This window comes from Perna viridis, chromosome 13 (genome assembly GCF_037379345.1).
Source record: "Perna viridis isolate PV_CMFRI_1.1 ecotype Kerala chromosome 13, ASM3737934v1, whole genome shotgun sequence".
In the NCBI taxonomy this organism is placed as follows: Eukaryota; Metazoa; Mollusca; class Bivalvia; order Mytilida; family Mytilidae; genus Perna; species Perna viridis.
Genome location: NC_142457.1, coordinates 36,339,714 through 36,364,453, shown reverse-complemented (window position 1 = coordinate 36,364,453; position 24,740 = coordinate 36,339,714). Strand labels below are relative to the sequence as shown.

Here is a 24,740-nt window from a genome sequence, read left to right as displayed (position 1 = left end):
TCAAATCATGACGGAATTTCCAAAAACCAATCAAAACCAAAGATCAATAATTACGTGTACATTTCAATATAGTTTACTTCAAATACGGCTTTACTAATGCTTTATTTTATTAATATATCAAATACAACAATATAAGAATTTTACAATACAAAGTAAATACACATATAACATAATATAAGGGTAAAATTCCACACTACTACATTAAGAAGATAATTCTTCTTCTTAATTCAATAGTGAATTTGTTTTGAATCATTTTGCAGTATTTCTGATATTTGGCTATCAACTTTAAAGCCAATGCAGCAGTAAGATGAACATTTTCTGCTAAAGTCAGTTTCTAGGACATTCCTTAATGAAATGTTTTCATTCATAGTTTTAATAATACATTAAATTAAGCACTGAAACATTGCTAAATGCATCTTTATATGTATATACCACACAAGCACAAGTCAAATTAAGGCTATACCACAGTCAAGTAATCCCGGTCTCTTCAGGCGGTTTTTTGAAAAGATTTCATAGTGAAATGTTTATAAAAAGTTCACTATAATTTGATTTTTTAATGTTTTCAATTCACAGTATATAATAAATATAATCAATGTAGTATACATACCCATAATTTTGGAAGACATCTGCACACACAGACATATATAAATTCTAGTTTAAATTAATACAATATAAATATATTTACAATTCATCAGTGCATTTCCGGAAGCCTCAGCAAGATTTCATTGAACAAGAGGCTTCATAGAGCAAGTATCACTCAACTTTCACAGAATTAGAAATGGTAGCCTGCCCGTCAGCCCAAGGCTGGCTATTTTTTGGCAGGGCTGGCTAGAATTTGAGTGAACTTCCTACCTTGCTTTTGTACAACCATACCAGCATCAAGAGCTATTCTCACTACTTGCCAAAAGATTGAAACAAAACAAAGATACACAAAAATACTAAATTAAGAACTCCTTAATGTGAGGCATTCTCCAAGCAAACAAAAGCAGAAAATCGTATACTCTGCACAACTATAAATTAAATGCTTATAACATTTAATCTGGGTCAGACCCAAACTGACACATGAAACACTTCAAAAGGTTATCACTAACAACTGATTTGCCTTGTAACAGTCACTATCACAAAACAAAGAAAACTGAAGAAAGATATCTTTGTCAATTTGAACATGTCCAAAGGTTGACAGACTCTCACTGCTTTATAGCCCTTGTAGCTCAAAAACCAAAAAAAAAGCCCAAATCTGATCGTATTAAGAGGACTGAAATTTTCATAAGGAACCCAAAGGAAAACTAGAAGTCCTGTTTATCACAGTAGCCCTGCCTCATTCGTTAGTATGATTTTTTTAAGTAAATCAAATGTGTCTATAAGGCACTAATGATGGCCCAGCTCACTAGATTTGCCAAATTAGGAACAAGTTTATTTTTGTATGAAGACATGGTTTGCAGATTCAGTTCAGAAATCCTTCCTAGACTTGTGATACTCATGGTCTGTTGGTTCAGCTCAATCCTTCCAAGACTTACAATGACAAATTGTTCCAGCACTGTAACTCAAAAAATTTGGGGATAAAAAATCCCCATATCAGTTCTATGTAGGATACCCCAAGGAACATTCATACCAAGTTTGGTTCTAATTAGTTAAGTAGTTTCAAGAGAAGAATAGTTTTGTATAATTAAAAATTACGATGAGGATGACAACCAACGCCAAGTAATGGCAATAGCTCATCTGGCCGTTGGCCAGGTGAGCTGAAAAGGACTACTATTACATATATTAGTATTGAATAATACATAAATATCTCCACCAATAAATATGAATAAAAGCCAACATATTGTAAAAAAAAGTTATGAAATTAAAACAAAAAAACATCAATATAGGTCAAGCACAGCAAGCTAAAACATGATGGATCATAAACAAAGAAATACATTAGCTTACATAACATTCACAGTTAACTGAGGAGCTATGCCAGCGCAGCATGATACAACTGCAACATATTGACAAGGAAAAAATTTAGACATATGTGGTCACAATAATATATTTGATCAATCATAATGTATAAATCTTAAGATAAATCTCTTCTCACTGTTCAGCCCTTTACATCACTCTCTTCTAGACAAACAAGAGACTCCCAGGAGCCTGAATCGCTCACCTGGTTGAATTTTGCCTTTCAAGGGCAATAAATTAAACAAGAAGTTGTCCAACAATTTCGACTCAAGAAAACTTTGATAGGACTTATCAAAAGGATCATTTCAGTAAATGAATGTCTAAATCTATCATTGTTTTCAAGACAATGGCTGAAAACTGTATAAAAAAAAAAAAAAAAAAAAAAAAAAAAAAAAAAAAAAAAAAACTTGTCATTTTCCTCTGTCAAGGGCAATAACTCTTATAAGAAAGCGTATGACAAATTTTACGCCTGAAGACCTTTGTAGTCCTAAAAATAAGGATCATTTCAGTTAAAGGAAGAATTTGGCTAAACCTAACGGTTTTGGAGATATATGCAAAATACTACTGTCTGATCCCTATGCTCTATTTTTAGTAACGGTGGCCATGTTTTTCGACCAATCAAGAAATCCCCACATCAGTTCTATGCAGGATACCCAAAGGAACATATATACCAATTTTGGTTCTAATCAGTCCAATAGTTTCAGAGGGGAAGAATTTTGTAAAATTGTTAATGACGACGACGGACGCCAAGTCACGGCAATAGCTCACATGGCCTTTGGCCAGATGAGCTAAAAAAGGCTTGAACCCTCCAAATTCTTATTTCTTAGATTTACAAGTTTATACCTCTGCATTCTTCACAACTAACATTCCAGTTCACAGGCCCCAAATGCATTTTTCAGAAATTTTTATACAGTGACTGTTGGCCTGTAGTACAGTCGACTCTCGTTGTCTCGAACTCGGATGACTCAAAATTTCGGTTAAGTCGAAATTTTGTCGAAGTCCGGAAAAAAATGCCTATTTGTCTATGTTATTTTACTTCTTTTTAGTCGAAACTGGATGAGTCGAAATTTCGGTTTTCTCGAAGTAAAAATTAAGTCCCTTCAATGAATTTCCTTGTAAAAGTCAATGGTTATTTCGAACTTATTAGGGTAAATTACATGTCAAAGTGTCAAATCATTTTACCTGTCGAGGCCCTGTGTCACCATTAATTAGTTTATTACACCTTTCGATGATGATTTTGATTTGATGACTTGTTACCTGTATTTCTATAATTAATAAAACTATGAAATATTTTATTAATGCAATTAGATTTCTTTTATTTAATGATCAAAGACCATTGTCGGCATTTGTGTTTTTGACAAGATGTCTACGCTTGGGTGTGTATAAAATAATTACCGTTATCCGAACTCAATGGGTCGTTAAAATAAGATTGTTGTTATTAAAATCTTGATGTTTTATTAATTACAGTATGACAACCCAGTGTACACAGAATATGTAACCGGATCCAGTTGTACTTATTTTGTCATTCTCGTCCATGGTTATCTCCCCTTTCTGCTGCTCGAACTTCATTGATTTCGTTAAGTCGAACTTCGGTTGAGTCGAACTTTTCTCCTGGTCCCTCCAATTTCGAGATAACGAGAGTCAACTGTACTTAATTTTACAGGCCAACCTCCATTTTGAGTTTCTTTTGTAGTTTAGTATAGATCATTGTCTGTTATTTAAGACTCTCTTATCATTTCTACAATACCCGTCAACAATTTGTTCTCCTTTAACAAACCATACAGGCTTAGGTGGGTTAAGTTCACAACTGAGACATTGTCAAATAACATATTGCCAGTTAATGTGTATACATCTTTTTCCTTCCTGGTGACTTAGATCATGACATGAAGATTTACATTTTTTATTACGTCTTTAAAAATATTGAGAGCTTCCCCAATAGAGACTCCAGTATGTGTTGCACCAGTTGCTACTTGTACCAAATACAGTGTATGTAGTTTTGTTTTTCTCCTTTTGGAAGGAGTCCTGGTATATTCACTTTCTTCTGTTTCTGTGTATAACACATAATCAATTCCTTTCAAATTATGAAATGATGGATAAACCATTAAAGAGCGTTCTTTATTCATTTCTATCTCTTTTCGCATGAAGACTGCCAACCTTGCAATATTCTTGTCATGTCTCTGATAAGCACCTCTAATAGATATTTTCTGAAGATCATTTAAGCTTGGTTGGAGAAAAGTAATATCTCTGGGCATGAGAACAAGTACTCCATTACATTGATCTAACACACAATTGCTTGATGTTGGTGATACTTCACAATGACTTTCTATTGATATTTGAGGAACTATTAAAGATTTAAGCTGGTATTGCAACCAAATAAGTTCATATTCAAATTCTTTTCTTATGCCTCCAGACTGGAAGCAGGTAACTAACATTGCACTGGAGTCAATGTTGTACTTGTTATCAATGATATCTTCAATCTTAAAGCGGAAGACTTCTCTCCAATGAATGTATAATTCGGGCAACAACAAAGAAACTTTTACATACTCATCACCCTCAGCGAGACCAAGTTCAGAAAATCGGAGATCATTATCAACATCATCTTTGTTTACAACATTTACTTCAGCACGGAAGATATTCACCGCTATCATAAACAAATCATACTGATTCAGGGCAAGAATAACATTTTCAGTTGCTTTCATCTGATGCAAAAGTATTTTAGTGTGTATAGAAAATTCGCAGCACAGCTGTTTTACCATTGAATTGTTGTCAGAATCTACTACTTCATTGAACTCCAACTTAAACTTTGTTATATCATTTGCTAAACTAGTTTTGTATCTCATCAGAAAATAGTTTATGCTCTTCCCTTCTTTCATGTCTTTATCATACTTATCTCCATCATGCACAAACATATGTCTTACTCTTTGTAGCAATCGTGGTGTTAAAGGAAATTTGTCCTTACATCTATCATATAGTTCACTCACAAATTGTTTTTGATTTTCCAAGCTGTACTGAACTTTTTTCAGAGACTCAATCCAGATTTCTACAAATTCTTCCCAACTTAGCTGCCAACTCATTTCAAACAAATAATTAAACTGTCTTTTAGTAGCACTTGCTGAAAAGCCTGTTTCAATAAGAATTGTTTTAGATACTGCTGCTTCAAGTTTAATTTCTTGAACAATGCTTCTGTTAAAAATTGTAACATGGTCGATAATTAAAATATCTGAAGACTGCAATGTTTTCATATAATCTTTCAACTTCCTCTTCTGGGAGTCTCCTCTGACAACATCCATGTCAATGTAATGGATAGGACTGTCATGACTGTTAATACAAGAAAGTACATAATAAACTGCTGTGGAGGATTTCCCAATACCCTGAATTCCAACAAAAGTGCTATTCTCTTCATCTGCTGGTTCCCTTTCAATGCTTTTTTTTAAAGTGTCACAAAAAAAGTCATGAAATTTTGTCCTAGCAAAATATCTGTTGACACCACTGTACTTCTCTATGTTAACAAAAGTTCTAAAATATGGAGATACCTTTTTGGACTTGGCTATCTCCCAAATGGTAGGATCCAATTCCTGAAAAAGAAATAATGATTGCAATGTAATAAATTAACTTATCCCTACTGAAATATTTCCCCATGCCGCCATGGGATACAATATTTGGGAGATTTTCCAATTAGAAATATTGCCTAATTTGACCATATATTAAAGTATAGTTTCTTAACAGGGGTTAAAAATTTGTTCGGGAAGACCCGAGCCCTGGACTTTTTCATCTTTTGTACAATAAGCCTGAACAATGTTTTGTCAAGTTCCAATCGTAAGATATATAAATGCAATTTTGTTATCTGATATTCTTATATATATTTCTATGTTTGCAGGGAAGAAGACACAGTGTCAGTTGATTCCGTCTCCGGTCTGATGCATTGTTTCTGCTTTTTTAACCGTGAAATTGTAATTGAGCAACGATATTCTCCTCAAAAGTTGATATTTATCATACCAGCATGTCAAAAAATGCATCTAGTCAAGCGCACATGTGACTCAGACTTCAGAATGACTAATGACCACACTATAGGTGTAATACCACTATTTCTGGTCTCCTTTACTTTTTATGTTAAATTCAGCTTTTTAGAAGGCTCAATTTTTTTTTACATCAGTACAGATGGTGCTAAAGGGGTATCATTATGATGGTCACCCTTTACCTTAACTCTCATAAAAATATCAACATACTTTATGTGCCTTCTCAAAAAGAACTGTAAAGTTAAAGTAGACAGGTGCAGAAATCACTACTTTTGTTTTGAAATTTAGCTATATCAAGGGGCCTAGAATTTTTGTTCAGAATTGTTTTACCCTACACTGAATAAAGAAAAAAAAGTTTTTAGAGTATTACTGATTCATTCAGCTTTCAGATGACACCAAGTTTGTATACCTCTACGAAACAAGGAGAATGATAGGGTGCAATATTGGGACTACTTCGTGTCATTATGAAGTACTTTCTTGTATGTGCAGGCGACTGGTTTCCGAAATAGTGGTATTACACCTATATAGTTACATTACGGCGCACTGTTTCGCACACCAAGTTTCCCCCGTCAAATTTTGTAAAATTTAAAATTAAAAGTTGAAATTTGGTGGATATATTGTTTAAATATAGATAAGCATTTATACATAGACGGATGTAATATATGTTATGGTAAACAGGTGTAATTTAAATGAAAAATGGTATCCGGAACATTTTAGTCCCCTGCCGTATTAGGTTCTCTCCTCAGAATCAGATGGCTGATTTTCAAAATACCTTATTTCGCACAAACTTTTGGGATTAAAATTGTGAGAGAATGAATTGAAAAAGGTCTTATTATTTTTACCTTTTTTCCACCTACTCCATGCATGCTTTGATCCTGAGGTAGTGTCTAAGTGCCTGATATTTTATAAAACATAGTATTGGCTGTTAGTTCTGGAAAGGCACCCCTGAGTTGTACTAAAACTCAGTAATATTTTTTTCAGTATGTTACCACGGCTACTGGATTTTATAAGAATAATCTCTACATTATTTATAAATGACTTGAACCTAAACACACCAAGGATTTCAAAAATATGCACTTTTTTATATGACAAAGCACTAGAAATTTCTGTGTTGACTGCCTCAAGACAGCTTTATTTAAAAAAAATGAGACCAAATTTTCAGAAATGCCCTAACTATATTGTACTGTCTAATCAATAGATCGATCTAGTGAATACCCATTCTAAAAATTAAGTTACAAGTATTTAAAGGTCAGGGAAAACATAGAGAAACATGGTCCAAATAATGACAACAAAATCTTTCAAAAACGAGTTTTTATTTTTTTAGATTTGCCATGCCCAACAGAATTATTTCATTGAAAAACAGCAAATCTGAGGTTCAATTTTTTAAGTCCCGGATTGGGCTTTTAAGAATTTTCAGCCCCTGCTTAATATATGAGATTTATTGGTACACTCCTTGAGACGTACACGTTTCCCATTTGAGTGTTCCTGCATCGTTTATGGTGCATTTTCACAACGTTTTACGTTCGTTTAAACACATGATAGAAAAGCTCTTTTAAACGCACAATAGAAGTGTTCGTTTAAATGTATGCTCCAAGCGTGCATTTAAACGAACACTTCTATCGTGTATAAATGCACAATAGGAGCATTCGTTTAAATAAGTTCAAATAAATTTCACATCTTAAAGACACGTGGTATACTTATATTGTCTTTTTACTCCAATATCTATATATTGATGCAAGGTTTTTAATGATTTTTTCCTGTTGATTTTCCCTCTAATGAACCTTTTGTGTCATATTAAGCAATCGACATAAAGGGCTAGCTTATAAGGGTTATCTCATATACTAATTGACATAATGAAAGATAAACACTTGAATTATAATACATCTGTATTTCAGCAATTAAGGAGCTATACCAGTGCAGCATGATACAACCACAGCATATTTACAAGAAAAAACTTACACATACATGGACCCAATTATATGTTTATTCAAACCTATTGAAGTGTTCTCTGCAGAAAGAGCTTAGAAATCTTTTGAAATCTAGACTATACATAAATACCTTTTCACAAATATATTATACTCCTTGGCAAAATGGTCCAGTATCCTCTAAAATTTTATAGTTTGAGTTTAAAATTCAATATCTTTTGATGGATATATGATATTCATATGTTCAAGTGACTTTGATTTCTGGCCCTTTATTGGCTTAAAGGCCTCTTTTTAGCTCACCTGGCCATAGGCCATGTGAGCTTTTGCCATCACTTGGTGTCCATGGTCATCATCTGTCGTCATTAACAATACTTCGAACATTTTCTTCTCTGAAACTACTGAATGGATTTGGATGAAACTTATTATGATTATTTTTAGATTATCCTGCACAAAATGACTGTTTCAATTTTTGATCTGTTCAAAAACATGGCCACCATTACTAAAATTAGAACATATTTGCCAGACAAAGGGTCAAGAAACAGTAAAAAATGCCGGTCATTGACAGACAAATTTTGCAAATGACCGATAACCATTCTCCAATATCGGACATAAAAAATTTGCCAACCCTTATAAATTACTGTCTGGGTGATTTTTTAGTGTACCTGTCTCCTAATTGTTTATTGGAAATTAATTGACAGGTTGGGTCAATATTAGCCGATGTGCAGCCACCTGTGGTTGTGATTTACCTGTTACTGATTAGTTGATAAATAATCAACATTTTCTTTCAACTCAGAATTTTTTGGCTGCTTGCTGATGTGATGAGATATGATGTTTTGTTTACATGCTTGAACTTCCACATGTGGTTGAAACCAAATTTGTTCACTTGTTCAGATATTTTGTAAAAGACAGAGTATGTGATGAAATAACACAACATTTATTTTTAAATAACTACAAAAAAATTTTTTTTTTAAGCTAGTTAATTCTCGATCTGACCTTTTAAAAGAATGACACAAACGTCTGCTGAAGTTTGATAAAATGACCGAAGGGGCTGTCAAAGAGCAAGACAGCAGTTTTTTGCATATATCTCCAATACCATTAGGTTTAACCAAATTCTGACAAGGATAAAAGTGTTCAGCGTGATGAGATCTATTTGTGATGAAATTTTGGTGAAGATCTGTTGACCCATGTTAGATTTATTGCCCTTTTTTGACGTTTTCTGCTATATTTGATGTTATCACTTTCAAAAAACTTCTCCATAGAAACTACATTACAGAATTCAATGAAATTTGGCATAACAGATTTTTAGGACATCCTAAACAAAATGACAGTTTCGATTTTAGATTGGTGAAAAAATTTGGCTGCCATTAGTAAAAATAGAACATAAGGGTCAGCCAGCAGTTTTTTGCATACATGTATATCTCCAATACTGTTAGGTTTAACCAAATTCTTACATAGGGTAAAAGTGTTCACCATGATGTTGGAGTTATTGCCCTTTTTTGACCTTTTTGCAGTTTTTGATGTTGATACTTTAAAAAAATCTTCTCCTCAGAATCTTCTGTACACCATGAAAGTAGGTATTACTGTTTTTTTGGGTATCCTGCACAAAATGACCGTTTGAATTTTTGATTGATGAAAAAAACATGGCTGTTGTTACTAAAGATAGAACTTTGCAAATAGCTCAAAAACAGTTGAATTTAGCCAAATTCTGATGGAGAGTGATCTTGATCACCATCAGTAGAAGGACCTTCGCCAAAATTTTCAAAACGATTTGTTGCCTGTTTGTAGGATTTATAGCCCCAGAATCAGAGATTTTTGTTGTTGGAATGTTTACAACTCTCGGGAACCAATTGCAACAAAATTTAGCAAGAAGCTTCCAGGATTACTTACCTCGTTAAATTTTTGTTTATCAAGGGCAATAACTCTAACAAGAATGTTCTCCAACAATTTTGACTCCCCAGACTTTAGTAAGACTTATCATAAGGATCATATCAGCAATTGAAAGTTTCATACTATCTGTTAGTTTTCAAGATACTGACTGAAAACTGCTAAAAATGTAATTTTTTGCATTAAAGGGCAATAACTCTTACAGGGAGTAGTCTGACAACTTCGATACCTGGAGACTTCTGTAGGCCTTATAATAAAAATCATTTCAGCAATTGCATGTTTCATTTCATCTCTCATATTTTGAAAGATGTTGGCTGAAAATTGTGAAAAAAAAGTCATTTTTCACCTCTCAAGAGCAATAACACCTACATGGAGTCGTCTGACAACTTTGATCCCTCAGAGATTTTCGTAGACCTTCTAATTAGGATCATTTCAGCAATTGAAAGATATTGGCTAAACCTAACTGTTTTGGAGATGTATGCAAAAATCTGTTGACCGACCCCGTTGTTCTATTTTTAGAAACTGCGGCCAAGTCTTTTTAACCAATCAAAAATCCAAACGGATACCCTGAAAAACAAAAATACCAACTTTCAATGAATTCTGTACAGTAGTTTTTTAGAAGAAGATTTTTGAAATTGAAAACAGCAAAAAACGTCCAAAAAGGGCAATAACTCCAACATTTGACAACAGATTTTCACCAATATGACCATAGATAGATCTCATCATGGTGAATACTTTCCCTTTTTCAAAATTTGGTTGCAAAAGTCTGCTATCTGACCCCTATGGTCTATTTTTAGTAATGGCGGCGAGGTTTTTTAACCAATCAAAAATCCATACATCATTTTATGCAGTAATAAACCTAAGTAACAATCATCTTAAGTTTCATCCAAATCCTTACAGTAGTTTTGGAGGAGATGTTTGAAGAACTGTTCACGATGACAAATGACGACTACAGATACCAAGTGATGGCAAAAGCTCACATGGCCTACAAAATTCATTTCTTTCAGGATCTCCCCTATAATCTGATCATATAAAATTTTTCACAAGTCAAAAAAACATGAAAATGAAAGTTACCCATTATTAAAGATAAACATGATATTCTAAGTTGACAGACAGTATACAATGTAGCCTTGATTTTTTAGGCAGCCATTTGAATGAAATGACTGTCATTTGGCAAAATGGTCTGTTTCTAGTAACGGCAGCCATGTTTTTTGCCAGATCAAAAATCCCCACACAAGGAACATTCATGCAAAGTTTGTTTACAATCCTATTAAGTAGTTTCCAGGGCATAATCTAGGATTCAATGAATAGGAGAAGTGACCTCTCCCTTCCAGGACTGAGTCTGGAATGGGGACAAATCATACTTCACCGCTAGAATATTTTTTCGCATTGATATGACCTTGATATCTCAAGGACATGTATTCTAACAAATAATAAACAAATAAGTTGAATATTGTAATTCAACTTTCTACACTTGGAAGTTAATAAGTAAATGTATTATAAGTAACTGTAATTGAATATAGAAAGTGATCAGATGGTCATTGAGAACTTGTTTCTTGAAGTAACATGTTCTTAAAGTCTAAGAATGGTCTGTACTTTCATGTGGTCTCTTCCTGAAAAAAAAAAAAATATATATATATATATAAATCAACTCTGTTCTGACATAATGATGAGTACACTTGCATTATAATTGATACAAAGCACAAATCAACCTGCACAGACATGTGCATGTCCATGTATGTTTACATGTTTAGTGGGATTATTTTCAAATAATTGATAGTTATAATTTAAATTGAAAAGTGAATGACTGCATCTTGATATGGCAGTCTGTTATCCAATAAATTTCCCTGATTTTTGTTAAGAAGTGATTATTTATCAACTACCCAAAATAATATAATATGTCAAAAACTGACCATCATAATTTCCGGTTGTTTGACACTGCCATTTTGAGTTAGAATTGGATTTCATGAACTTTGATCAGCAGGACTAAAAGCTGCAAAAGCACAATAAAATCTTCCATTTTATACAAAAAAGATATTTAAGACCGATAAATGCAAATAAACCTACATGTTCTTGATAAAACACGAAAACAACTGTTCTACAAATCATCTAGTTGAGTTGGTTAATCAAATTGTCAATACATATGTAATTTTATATTGGCCCTGTTATAGGTTTCAGTCAAAAATATTGGCCTCGACAGCCTTATTGGCTCTTGGCGATGCCTCGGGACCAATATGACAGACCTCAAACCTATAACAAGGCCAATAGGAAATTACATACCTTTTAACTTATATTATAGTTAGCTTAATTACCCTTTTTTTGGCCTTATAAAAACAAATTGTCACTTCAGACGCGCATGCACTTATACACACAACTATGATCCAAGATGAACCTACCAATAATTAATTTTCTTTTAAAACCATTGAAATCACTGCAAGAGTCTCTCTATGAGTAAATAAATTAATTGTTGTCATCAAATTAAATATTTAATCAAGGAACACAAAATATACATGTACCTTACCTTTTGTGATTGTTTTCCTTTGATTTTGAACTCAATAAGTTCATGTTTCATTCAAATATGTTCTTCTGGTTTTATCCATTATCAAAGTCGCTAGATGGGGCGAAATATCCCCTGGATTGCTTGGAACTGATGACAATTAAGTGAACTTCTTCCAATTCAAGTTTTCTCTTTGTTACAAAAATTGCCGCCATTTTGGTTGTTTATTACCTGGAAGGTCTCTCTTTGGTCAAATTTCACAGCAATTTCACTTCTCTTAAAAGAACACAAGCTGGCAACTTTTCTTTATTTTCAAAAATTCTTGGCGACTAAAATCTACATTTTGCTGTCTAGATTATGCCCTGGTTTCGGAGGGAAAGATGTTTGAAAAAGTTAACGGACTACGACAGATGGACGACAGAAACATAGTGATGGCAATAGCTCACAATGCCTTTCGGCCAGGTGAGCTTAAAATAGCAAACCAAAGTTGAGAAAGGGCAATAACTCCAACATGGCTAAACAGATTAACACGATAAATTGACCACAGATAGATCTAATCATGCTGAACACTTTTACCCAATGTCAGAATTGGGCTAAACATAACGGTTCTGGAGATAAATACAAAAAAAAAAACGGTCTGACCCCTACTTTCTTTTTCCAATTATAGTGGCCATGTTTTTTTTTTATGAATCAAAAATCCCCACAACAGTTCTATACAAGATACCCAAAGGAACAGTCACACCAAGTTTGGTTCCAGTTGGTCAAGCAGTGTCAGAAGAGAAGAGTATTGAAAAATTGTTAACAATGGTGAACACCTTCGGCCAGGTGAGCTTAAAAGGTGGCAACAAACATCATTTGTTAATAGAAAATAACAAAAATGCATACAATGGATGCCAAAACCCTTGAAAAATTGCAAGAAGTCCTTGTTTTAACATGAAACCAAGTAATTTTCTGAAAGTCATGTTTAGGAAAAAGAAGCAGGCAACACCTTTTAGTATTTTCTAGTCGTTTAGAATTCCCCACCCTCTTACAGCTGTAAACTGTCTTGTAATTACACTATTTCTGACTGTCTTAAGGTCAATTTTGCTGCTGGCATTTACTCTTGGTCAGTAAAAAATATGGTAGGTTTATTACAGAGTTCTCCCCATTATTTTGGAATAGCACAGTGCTTACTGTCATAGCACAGCTCTTTTCATCTTCAACCAAAATTATAGCACAGCGCCCATAGTGCATTTTAACTAAAAATAATTACTGATAGCACAGTGCTAAGAAATTAAAGCACTGTAAAGTACAGTGCTATAATGGCCTGGGGAGAACACTGTATTATCCATGTATCTCACTGACATAATGGTGCCAGTTTGCATCCCACTTCATGCACTGACAAAAAGGGTGTATTCAACTCGCTCCTACAAGTGAGAAAGCTTACCAGATGCTTCGGCATGGTCGGGTGTTTCTCTGGGTCCATACGGCTGAATTGAGAATCAGAAGTACAATGTAGCAGTTACTCTATCATAACACTGATGAAAATCAATCCGGCACCTGAAAGTACATTTGAATTTGTGAAACAAATGTTTAAATTCATTAGAAATATCATGTGCACTTACTATAATGCATTGCATGGTCACAACAACTACATCTTACAGCACAGTTAATGACTCCTATGATGTTTCTTGTGGTGCAGCTTAATACAACTGCAGAGGTTAAACAGTTCAGGCAAATATACATGTAGGAACAATATTCAATCTCTGTACAGCTATATTTTGGATTGTGAAGAAATGTTTAGCACAACATAAGCATCTGGATAGAAAGGAAAATGTTCCAAGAACTTCAAAATTTGAAACTAATTATTATACAAAAGAAATAAGTAATTTAAACATGTACAAAGTTTCAGGAAATGATTAATTTCAATAAAGGTCCCTATTTCTAAATGGTTTGGACCACACCACTAAAATCAATCAAAATATTTTGGGTATGAATCCTTTTAGTATGTCATTTTCATTGATATTCATACAGTTTGACTGAAGTTACATGCATTAGGACTTTTTCTACCTTTGATTTACTGTCGATTATCTCCCCTATTCCCAATGACAAAAGTGTCTTTTTTTCCCAAAATTCGTCAACAATTTCCCAACTGAAGCAACAATATGAAAGTTTTCATGTGATTTGTCTGTTGGTGTAGCTAGTTGAAATGGACATGTATCTAAAGACATGATTCATTTCAATGATTGTGGCGGCTAAAATCTGAATGATCTAAAAAATTTAGTCATGTCATTAAAAATTCAGCATGATCTGTTTTTGTACATATTTATAATTTGTTGATGTGTTATTTTTTATTCACAGCTCTAACTCCTATGAGTAAGAGATATCATGTAGAAACATTACTTTGTGTTTTTAGCAAGTAATAATGCTATCTTTTGTTACTTTTGATTTTAGTTATTTATGTTCTTTGTTGTGTATGTCTGTTTTCCATGTCTGGTCTTTGTCCCTGCATAACATTCTTTTGATTACCGCTATAACCTTGGTTCCCTTGATTACTTTTTTTGACACTTTTAAATGGATAATAACTATTAATCATCATAAATAAAACACTTTGAAAATTGAATTGATTGTTGCAATTTGATTCAAGTGTCGGACTTGTAAAAACAGTCTGGTGATGCTTTTAGTTTCTAACAGTTTTAATAATTGAGTGGCTTTTCCAGAAATAAAAGAAATAACAAATGTAAGTACAGGTCCCAAGATATCTACACAATGTGTACATAAGAACTGTAAAGTAGAAGGCTTTAATCAGGACTGATAATATAGTCAGTAATAATTATAAGTTACAGTATTATGTTCGAACGAGGACAAGAGAGCGACCTCAGTCAGTTGTTTTTGACCCCTAAAATGCTTCAAGTTATCTCTTATGTCTGAGACAGTTTTTATTCAAAGTACATTTCAAATACAACCTACAAATATCATTATTTTCATGATAAGTTGCATTAAACTATTTCAAACTCTCACTGATGCTGATCGATGTTTACTCCCATATAAATATAATTCCTTGACAAACTGCACACCAATATAGTAGTCTATTTTTAGAAATTTTCATGAACACATTGTTTAAATGTCTCTGATGTGTTTCTGGTAATCAAATGGACTTCAATTAATTAAAACTCAATACAGGACAGATACGAGTATGTATAAACTGAAATGTCTTTTTTTTATGATTTTAATGTTTTATTTGATAATCGTTAATACCACATTAAAGCAGAGGACGCTTACCCTACCGGTGCACCTGGTCCATGCTCCCAGTTTTTAGTGGAGTCTGAGTGGCTCATTTACTTTTGTTACTATGTATGTATGATTTTAGTTACTTTATCTTCTTAGTGATGTATGACTGTTTTCCATGTCTGGTCTTTGCCCTGGATTACATTCTTTTGATTACCCTATAACCTTGGTTCCCTTGATTACTCTTCCAATAGTCTCACCCCATGCAGGTTCGGGTGTCATCAAATAGGCCTTCAGCAGCGCTAAGCTTGTTATAAAAGGCGACTAAATAGTGCTTAGAACCCTAGCCGGGGGCTAAGGCCCTCTGCTCATAGAGTAAGTGGGTTGTGTGCCCCAGGTGGTGGAATGGGGTACCCATGTCATGTTACATGCTGGAGTTGTCAGGCTATAATAAGGAAACCCTGACTGCAAACCATAGTGGTGCACCGAGTTGGGAAATATGCCATGTTCATCGCATGTTAAAGAACCCTGCTGTAGTATTCGATGGGAGTAGGAACCTTTGCGCTCCGCCACAGGAGGTTAAATTGCCTGACCCTACCAATCCCTCTCTTTTTCTAGTGGTAAAAAGATTTGTCGACCCTATTATCCTTGTGCCCTATCCTTTTTTTCATTTCATCATCATCATCATTTCATGTTCATTTTATCATCCATTGTATGTTCATCGCCTGAATATAGCTGAAAAATTTCTGCTCGGGCGTTAAACCCCAATAATCAATCAATCAACTAATAGTCTCAACTGCTGTGTTATAATAGCAACAGCTTTGATTAAAGCTGAACAAATCAAATATTGATTATCATTGTTGGCAAAATCAATAAGATTAAAAAAGCTAAATGATTTCTGTATTTTTTTTTTAAATGAAAACTTTTCATTTAATAAAATATAGGAAGTATCAATAGTTCAATGCAATTTGATAAAGATCAATGTGATCGGAGTGGGAGGAAGACAATCTTAATTTATACAACAATGTTTTAACAATCTCAGCAATAGTCTGACAGAGAAAAAGCAGTTCAATTTGCCTAACTTTTATGAAAATGCCATGGATGGAATCCCAAAAGTTCTAAAGAATTGTTTAATGAAACAATTCAATCGAAAACGATGTTTTAACGTCTAAGTTCTTCTTGTTAAATTATGAAGAACTTGTTAAATGCACATGGTTTAATGGCATCAACAAAATGACCACACCTACCAAGGTTTTAATTTCTCTAGAGGTGTGGACAAGCCTACGTAAGGGAGAACTTGGTATAATTGAAATAGACAATAGACTGAAAAAATTGTTGATTTCTATGTTGTAGCTAGTGCTATTAGCAAGCACCGCAAAGCGGTGTGAGCTCTACTGTTATTACGTGTACTGTTTAAATTTCCCTTAAGGTTCCCCAATATACTAACGAAAGAAAAGTCACAGTCCCAGAATAGTGTTATATCTAGGATTAGAAAAGAGCATGGTAATTTTTTTTTTCAAAAGTCACTTTTTGTCGCGATGTTTGATTTTTAGGGCACATTGATTTGTTTAAAACTTGTTATACAAATTAAAAAATCAAAGACACATCTGAATTAAAACATTTTTATTAGAACTAAAACTTAATTTCAAAAAGTCACATACTTGCCAACTTTTGAAAATAACAATGGGGGTGTTTACATTACATAGGACATGTGAATCAACATTTTCGGGACATATTTTGCAAACTGCATGGGTTTTACTGTAGTAATGTACCAATGAGACAATCACTAGCATTAAAGGGCCTTTTACAGTTGAACAAATTTTACATGCACTATAGTCTATAATATATTATAAGTTTGTTTTTGTGTTTGATTCCTCCAACCCATTTAAAATTCCTGTTTATTTTTCGAATTCCCAAAAAATGCGCATTAAACAAAAAAATGAAAATATCCGATGAAAATATGAAAGAGTAACATAAAATGCGTGGTATAATGTTATAAAACTACCCTGTGGCTCTGGTATTAGCGTCGGTTTGGTTTTTGTTTGTTTGTTTGTTGGGGTTTAACGTCCGAGCAGCAACATTTCAGCTATATTCAGACGATGAACATGAAATTGATGATGAAATGAACATGAAATGATGAAATGAAAAAAGGGATGGGACACAAGGAGAATGGGGTCAACAAATTTTGATTGTCACTGGAAATAGGGAGAGGTGGGTAGGGTCAGGCAATTTAGCCTCCTGTGGTGGACCCCTATGGTTCCTACTCCGGGAGAATACCACAGTAGGGTTCTTTAACGTGCGAGGAACGTGGCATCTTTCCCAACATGGTGCACCACTATGGTTTGCGGTCAGGTTTTCCGTATTATAGCCTGACAGTGACAACCCCAGCATGTAATACGCCAGGGGTACCCCATTTCACCACCTGGGGCACACATCCCAATTGCTCTGTGGGCAGAGCGGCCTAGCCCCCGGCTAGGGTTCTGAGCACTATTTAGTCGCCTTTTACGCCAAGCTAAGCGCTGCTGCAGGCCTATTCTTTTAACACCCGGACCTGCACGGGGCGCGTCGGTTTGGAACTGTTAGTGTAACGTTCATAGTAAATGTGAAGTGCCTTTTCTATGCAAGTTCATTTCAACAGGAAAACCCAGACTGGCAAATAACCACTTTACCCAGGACAATTCTGTGAAGCTTCGTGTCTGCTGCTTACAAATTTCTGATTTTTGACGATCACTGTGGAGCTGGTGTTATATGGCGCGTGCAAACTAGTACTTGTAAAATCCGAAACGAAATCAAAGCGAAACGAAACGAAATTAAGGCTAGAAACCACTAATTCCACTTCCCATAGGCTTCAATGCTGATTTCACAATATTCAATGGCTTCTCTGGATTAGTTAGGTCTCAGTATCGTATTAATTTTCCCATAGACTTCTTTAGTGAAGTGCATATTTTTTAGGATTTAAAAAAATATACATGTTAACTGATTCAATAAAACATTCACTTATGTAGCATTTCTAAGGACATCTAAAAAAAGTTTGGCATCTTATAGTGCGATATTTGCTCAATTTAATATGTCATTGTTACTATCTATTGACAAACATTTGTTTGTAGAGAGGCAAAAAAAAATGCACTATCTTTTTATAGCCTCCATGTTTTGAAGTACACCCGCTCATGCAGGGATACCAATGCGATACTGGAACCTATTACTAATAAACATTTCAATATAATCATAAAAGTGGTTTTATTTCTTCAACAGTATTCATGTTCATACTGAAAATCCAGAAAATCACTGCCCTGCTACAAACATGAGTTTTTTCTATTCAAATTTTTATACAGTATGCTTCCGATAGGATGAACATAAATGATTTTGGGCAGGGGAGTGGACTGCTATTCCAAGTAGCATGGCCATGTGAATGGTATAGTCCGCATTAGATGTGATGAGCATGCCTATTTTAAGAAGGAATGCTCCATGTGAAGTAGTTTGGTTATACTAAGAATACATGCACTTGAATGCCAGTCTCCTCAACAAACCTGGCTGTCTTCTGTAGGTCATCCGCATGTCCATACAGTTTCTCTGTAATGGGTTGGGTTTGGTTTATCCCATATCATCTCTCTCTGTGCCTGGTGTAACTTGCACGTCTGCAGAAAGTGTTCTGTATTCTGCTATGCTTCTAAACAGGGACACATAGGTGATGGTATGACATTTAAAACTCTGTACAGATGTTGGTTGAGCCTGTTGTGTCCTATCCTGAGCCTGAAGATTGTAGTTTAGTTCAGATCGTTTTATTTGATGGTAGCTATCTTGCTTCTGAGGGGTTTTGTGCAAAGACTTGATGATGGTCTTCATCTCTGTGTAGCAGACAGGATTTTCATCTTGCTGTTGTTGAGCGCCTTCTTTTGCTAGCTTATCTGCTTTTTCATTTCCGATTATTCCGCAATGTGAAGATATTTACTGTATGGCAGTTTTAAGGTTCACTGGCGCCTTAAAAGCAGATAACCTCGGGTAGCTGGGGCTCGTAAACCTTGGAGGTTAGCCCATCTAGGAGCAGGAAAACTCTGATCTAAAACCACCGCTGCCTTGCGGCTAAACCCTTCGACAGGGAAAGGCTTCAGAAAACAACCTCGAGAAAAATCCAGAACCAGGAATCTGTAACTTTCTTCCTGTACTTCCAGGATCAGAAGTTTTGTTCAAAAGCTAAGGGTGAGGTAACCTCGACAGAAGATGTAGAGTACTGAAGACGGGGGTGTTGGACGATACAGCGCCCTCGAACAGACCACAACACCACGCACAAACAGCCAAAATGACACTTGAAACCATAAAATGTGATGACCATGTATTTTTTGGTAGGTATGTGCTATTCGAAGTAGTATGGCAATTTTAAGAGTACCGTCCTAATATGTTGTGATGGGCGTGTTTGTCTTTAGTTTAAAAGTACTAATTTAAGTAGCATGGCTATGTTAAGAATATGTTATGAATCAGATCAGTATGTATGCTTTGGGTAGAAAAGTACTATTTCAAGTAGTATGGCCATATCAGGAGAAGAGTTCAAATAAGATATGGTGAGCCTGATTGATTTTCAGTAAAGACATGTTATTTAGAGTGGTGTGATCAAAAGTGCATCATAAGCTGTGATGAACAAGTACAATTTATTTCTGGTTTTAAAGAGCTATTCCACGTAGTCTAGATATGTTAAAATTAGTTACAAATCAGACGTAATGAGCATGTATAATTAGGTAGGAAAGTGCTACTTCAATGGTTACGGCCTTATTAATAGAAAAGTCGTCATCACATGTGGTAGGCATGCATTTCTTTTGGATAGGTAAATCCGGTTTCAAAATGTATTCCCAAGTAAAGAGTGCATTCCGAATCAAATGTGATGAGATTGATTTTGTGTATGAAAGTAATTTTTGTATTTTTTTAAGTAAAGTATGGCAGTTTAAAGAGTATAGTCACTTTAGGCTGGATCATATTAAATGGACATATATGTTTCGCTTAGGAAAGAGCTATTTCAACTAGCATGGCCATGTTTACATTACAGCAGAATCAAATGTGATCAGCAAGAATGTTTTGGGTAGGAAATTGATATTTCACATAGTGTGTCTTTTTAGAACATACAGACTGCATCAGATGAGCTTGTTTGATTTGGGTAGGATAGATCTATCTCTCATATTGTGGCTTTGTTATAATAATAGTACGAAACGGATGTTATAAGCACAAGTGGTGTGGGACGGAAAGTGCCGTTTCAAGCAGTATGGGCATGTTAAAATTTTTTTACAGATGATTTTGAATACATATGGTCAATTTATCGGGTAACTGTAGGAAAAAAACTTGCAGGCGCCACTATATGCTGAACTACCTCCGAGTTCTGTTTATAGTTAACTTGCATTCTAAACATCTGACTGAAATAAATCCATATTTTTTAAATTTAATTCCAAAAGAAATTTTCCGTCGAATTGAAAGCCATTAACCATGTCCGTATTCTATAATGTCGAATACTTGTTTTGTTTTGCTTTTTTGCAGTTTTTTTTTTTTTTTTTGTAAGTCATAAAATAAAAGATTGCAATCTGCGAGATGCGTTTGCAGATTATGGGAGTTGCTAGTCGACGCAGTGCGAAGATAAAAGAAATAAACCCCCGCTTGCTACCACACCAATCAAACCCTATCGCGACAAGATGTTTATTAAAATCTCATTGTCAGGTCGAACGTATTACGTTTCGCATATAAATGATTTTTTATCTTTAAAACCATTAATAAAAGCTTCTATTAAAGTTTTTGATCATACCATCAAACCAATTCTCCTATATGGTGCTGAGATATGGGGATATTTTAACCCATACAAAACTAGACTTAAAAAGGAAGTTTTACCACTCGATGATATATACCGAAGACTTATATGTGAAAAACTTCATGTAAAATTTTCAAAATTTATTTTGAGTGTTCATAAAAGGTCAACAAATTTAGCAGTATTGTCAGAACTAGGTCGCTTTCCACTTCACTTTGATATTATCAAATCATTGATAAAATATTGATATGGACTAGAAAATTTACAGTCGGACTTTCCATTGCTTCAACAGGCCTATGCAGAATCCAAAAATGTGTTTAGACAAAATAAACCCTCATGGTATGGATCAATAAAATACATTATGAACATTGTTCAGGATATAAAAGATAGTATAGCAAACATGACTCAATGCTCATTTGAACGAATCTCTAAACTGATCCTTTCTCAGCACTATAGAGAGACATGGGTAAGAAATTTGAGAAAGAACAATGAAGGCAAACTTAATGTATATGCTAAAATTAAAAACAATTTTGGGCTAAAGAAATACTTATCTCAAGTAAATTTTTAGCAAAGGAGAAAAATTACAAAGCTGCGCATCTCATCTCATAGACTAGAGATAGAAACAGGGTGTTATCATGGCATTCCTAGACAAAATAGATTATGTCGCAGATGCGCCTCAGGAGAAGTAGACGATGAAGTACATTTTCTTTTTTCATGCTCATGAAATAAAACAGAGAGAGATATAATATATGAGTTAATAATATCTACATGTCCACATTTTATTAACCTCAGTGATGAAAACAAATTGATATGGATCTTAAATTGTGAAAACTCTATTATTTTATCTGGTTTAAGTGATCTTGTTATATCAAGTGGGCAACGTGAGCTTTACCATACATGTATCGTCTGTGCGAGACTCAGTTGTAAAAATGATAAAGGACATTAAAAAGGGGGGTCCACCCGGATGAAATTTTTACCTCTCAAGTGCAATATTTTTTATTTATAATTAAGCAGCAAGCAAAATCACAATTTCTATTTGAAAAATGTTAATTAATAGGGGAATTTTTTTTCAATTAATGCGTAACTTGAACAATTTTTTTCGTCAAAATTCCAACACAATCCCGCTCTTTCCCTCGCTCTCAAAATGGTCAATAACTTTATAGGACTTTGCAATACTTAACATTTTCATCTATCAACATCAATATCAGTTTTGGCCTGTCAGATCAAGTACCGGAAATATTACAGTTCTCCACGGATGGGATGGTGGGAATATTTTACAGATATCATGTGACGTAAACAAAATTCAGACGACAGCTGCAAATTCAAAACAAGAAAATGATTACCTATCCTAAGGTGAAAGGAAGGTGAAACCTTTAAACGCTCCTGAAGAAACATTATTTCAAAGAACCTTTCTGGCTTTTTTATAAATTAATTTTGTCAGCACTGATATACTTTTCTTAATATGAGCAATTTTGCAAATTCTGGGTTCGACAAATAATGCAGTATATTTCATTCTGTATAATTCATCATTTCATGTCTGAAACCTCTTCTTCATATACCTCCAACTATTCCTATTATATTGAAGACTATCACTTACAAATTTCTCAGAAATCAACTAAATTTTATAGCATGCAGAACAAACTAACAAAAATGAAAAAAAAGTGCTTTAAAAAAAGCAGCATTTTTTAAATTTACCATAATCAGTCAATCAATGCATAGAGCAAAACTTGAGATGTATTTAAAAGTAAAAAAGAGGACAAAAAAAAAAAAAAAAAAAAAAAAAAAAAAATTGACAACCATGCAGCATTGCTTACCTTAAAAGTGCTGTTTATGCTTTTGATGATCCAGTTACATGCTTGACATTGGCTGTTAATGGCAGACCTTAGGGCATGCATGGAGGCAGGGATTGAATTTAAAAAAAAAAATGTCTATTTTTTTTGTTTTGTTTTGTTTGTCTGAGTTGAACTTATATATGTGTAGAATTCCACACACAAATATTAACATTTCTAATATGTGTACTAAAATTAAATAGCAAGTCTATACTCTTAAATTTCATCGCCCCTGGAATGGTATATGTTGTTATAGCTCAGGCATATATTTATTTAATTTTTTAAAAATTTATAATATACAAAAAAAAATGGTTAGAAACAAGTATGTTTCAAACCACAAAAAAAAAAAAAAACATATTTATTTAAAGAAATGAAAAACTGTAACTTTTCAATTATTTTTATTCAACTCCTGCTTCAAACTCATAGGTAATTATGTTTTTATTAAATTGTGTTTTTAGAAATATAATATTGTTCATTGTAATCAAAGATGTTCAGAGACTGGTATGTCTCACACCAATGACATAAATATTGGTTTTATTTCTTACTTGTAGTATCAAATAATGAAATACATTTAAGTACAAAAATGTCCACGAATTCAATATCTAAAAATATAGAACTGGACTGACTTTTAATTTATTTGTATAATGGTACATTGCACATCACTGTCTTCTTTGTTGGTGTCATCTGAAACCTCTTTAATTTCATGCACTGTACATAATTAAATATTTGTTGGTTTATAAAATTTTAGTTCTGAACTACAAAAGGAAGATTGACAACTGGTTATGACAATTATATTCTATAGAATTTAACAATGAATATATGGAAGTTGATGTACACCATATCTCTTTCCAATCATACCACCAGATGCCACACCCCAAAAAGTTTGGGATTAATTTTGAAGGTTGTGAATGAAATAATTAAGGAATTACATGCTTAAAAAGGGTTACTCTGATTCTGGTGAAATTCTTATCCTGTATAAAAATTCTTATCTCAATAAAATTCAACGCTGTGTCAAGTTTGAATGGTAAATCTTAACTAGCTCCGTTTGTTTTAGGTTAAACATCTGTAATAGCATAAAGTTACCCCCCCCCACCCCCACCCCCACCCCCTTTGCAAGCCTTTTTTTTTTTGTTTTATGTAACATTATTGTTTACATATCTAAATCAAAATTGTTCCACCAAGTACCAATTAAATTATTAAAAAATAATGCTTTTTCTAGTTCCAATTTATGAAATTTATATTAAATTTGAGATAATATACTATTTTAGTACAGTTTAAAAGTTTTCAAACAATGCTGTGAGTTCCAATTTTTGGGCATTCACAGTTATCAAATTTGACAAGACTAAAGTGTTACTAAATGAAATTTCTTAATTTTGTAGTTTGATTAAACCAATGTTGTGTGTAATCTGTCTAATTTCGCATGATTAATTCAAGAAGAAAGTGAACCAGTGTGGTACACATGCTATTATACCAGATATCTGATAAATAATCATCTGGATGTACACCATTGTACATGAAGTCATAACAAAATTTGGTGGACTTTCTTTTTTTGTTATTTTTCATGTGCGTTTTATGTTTAATGATAGGTTTATGCCAGCAAATATTTTTCATACCTCTCTTAGAATTCAACTCACAAATTTGGTCATTTAGGGCTGTAACATCCTGTTC

The 24,740-nt window shown here is 33.8% G+C and overlaps 1 pseudogene across 1 annotated transcript; it reads right to left on the bottom strand.

Moving 5' to 3' along the window:
• Positions 1-83: 83 nt before the first annotated feature.
• On the bottom strand, positions 84-18,237 carry LOC148600650 (uncharacterized; annotated as a pseudogene). The gene is made up of 3 exons (XR_015917812.1): positions 18,134-18,237; positions 13,684-13,796; positions 84-5,510 (listed from the first exon to the last, which is right to left on the bottom strand). The product of XR_015917812.1 is annotated as an uncharacterized LOC148600650 (transcript).
• Between the last annotated feature and the right edge of the window lie 6,503 nt (positions 18,238-24,740).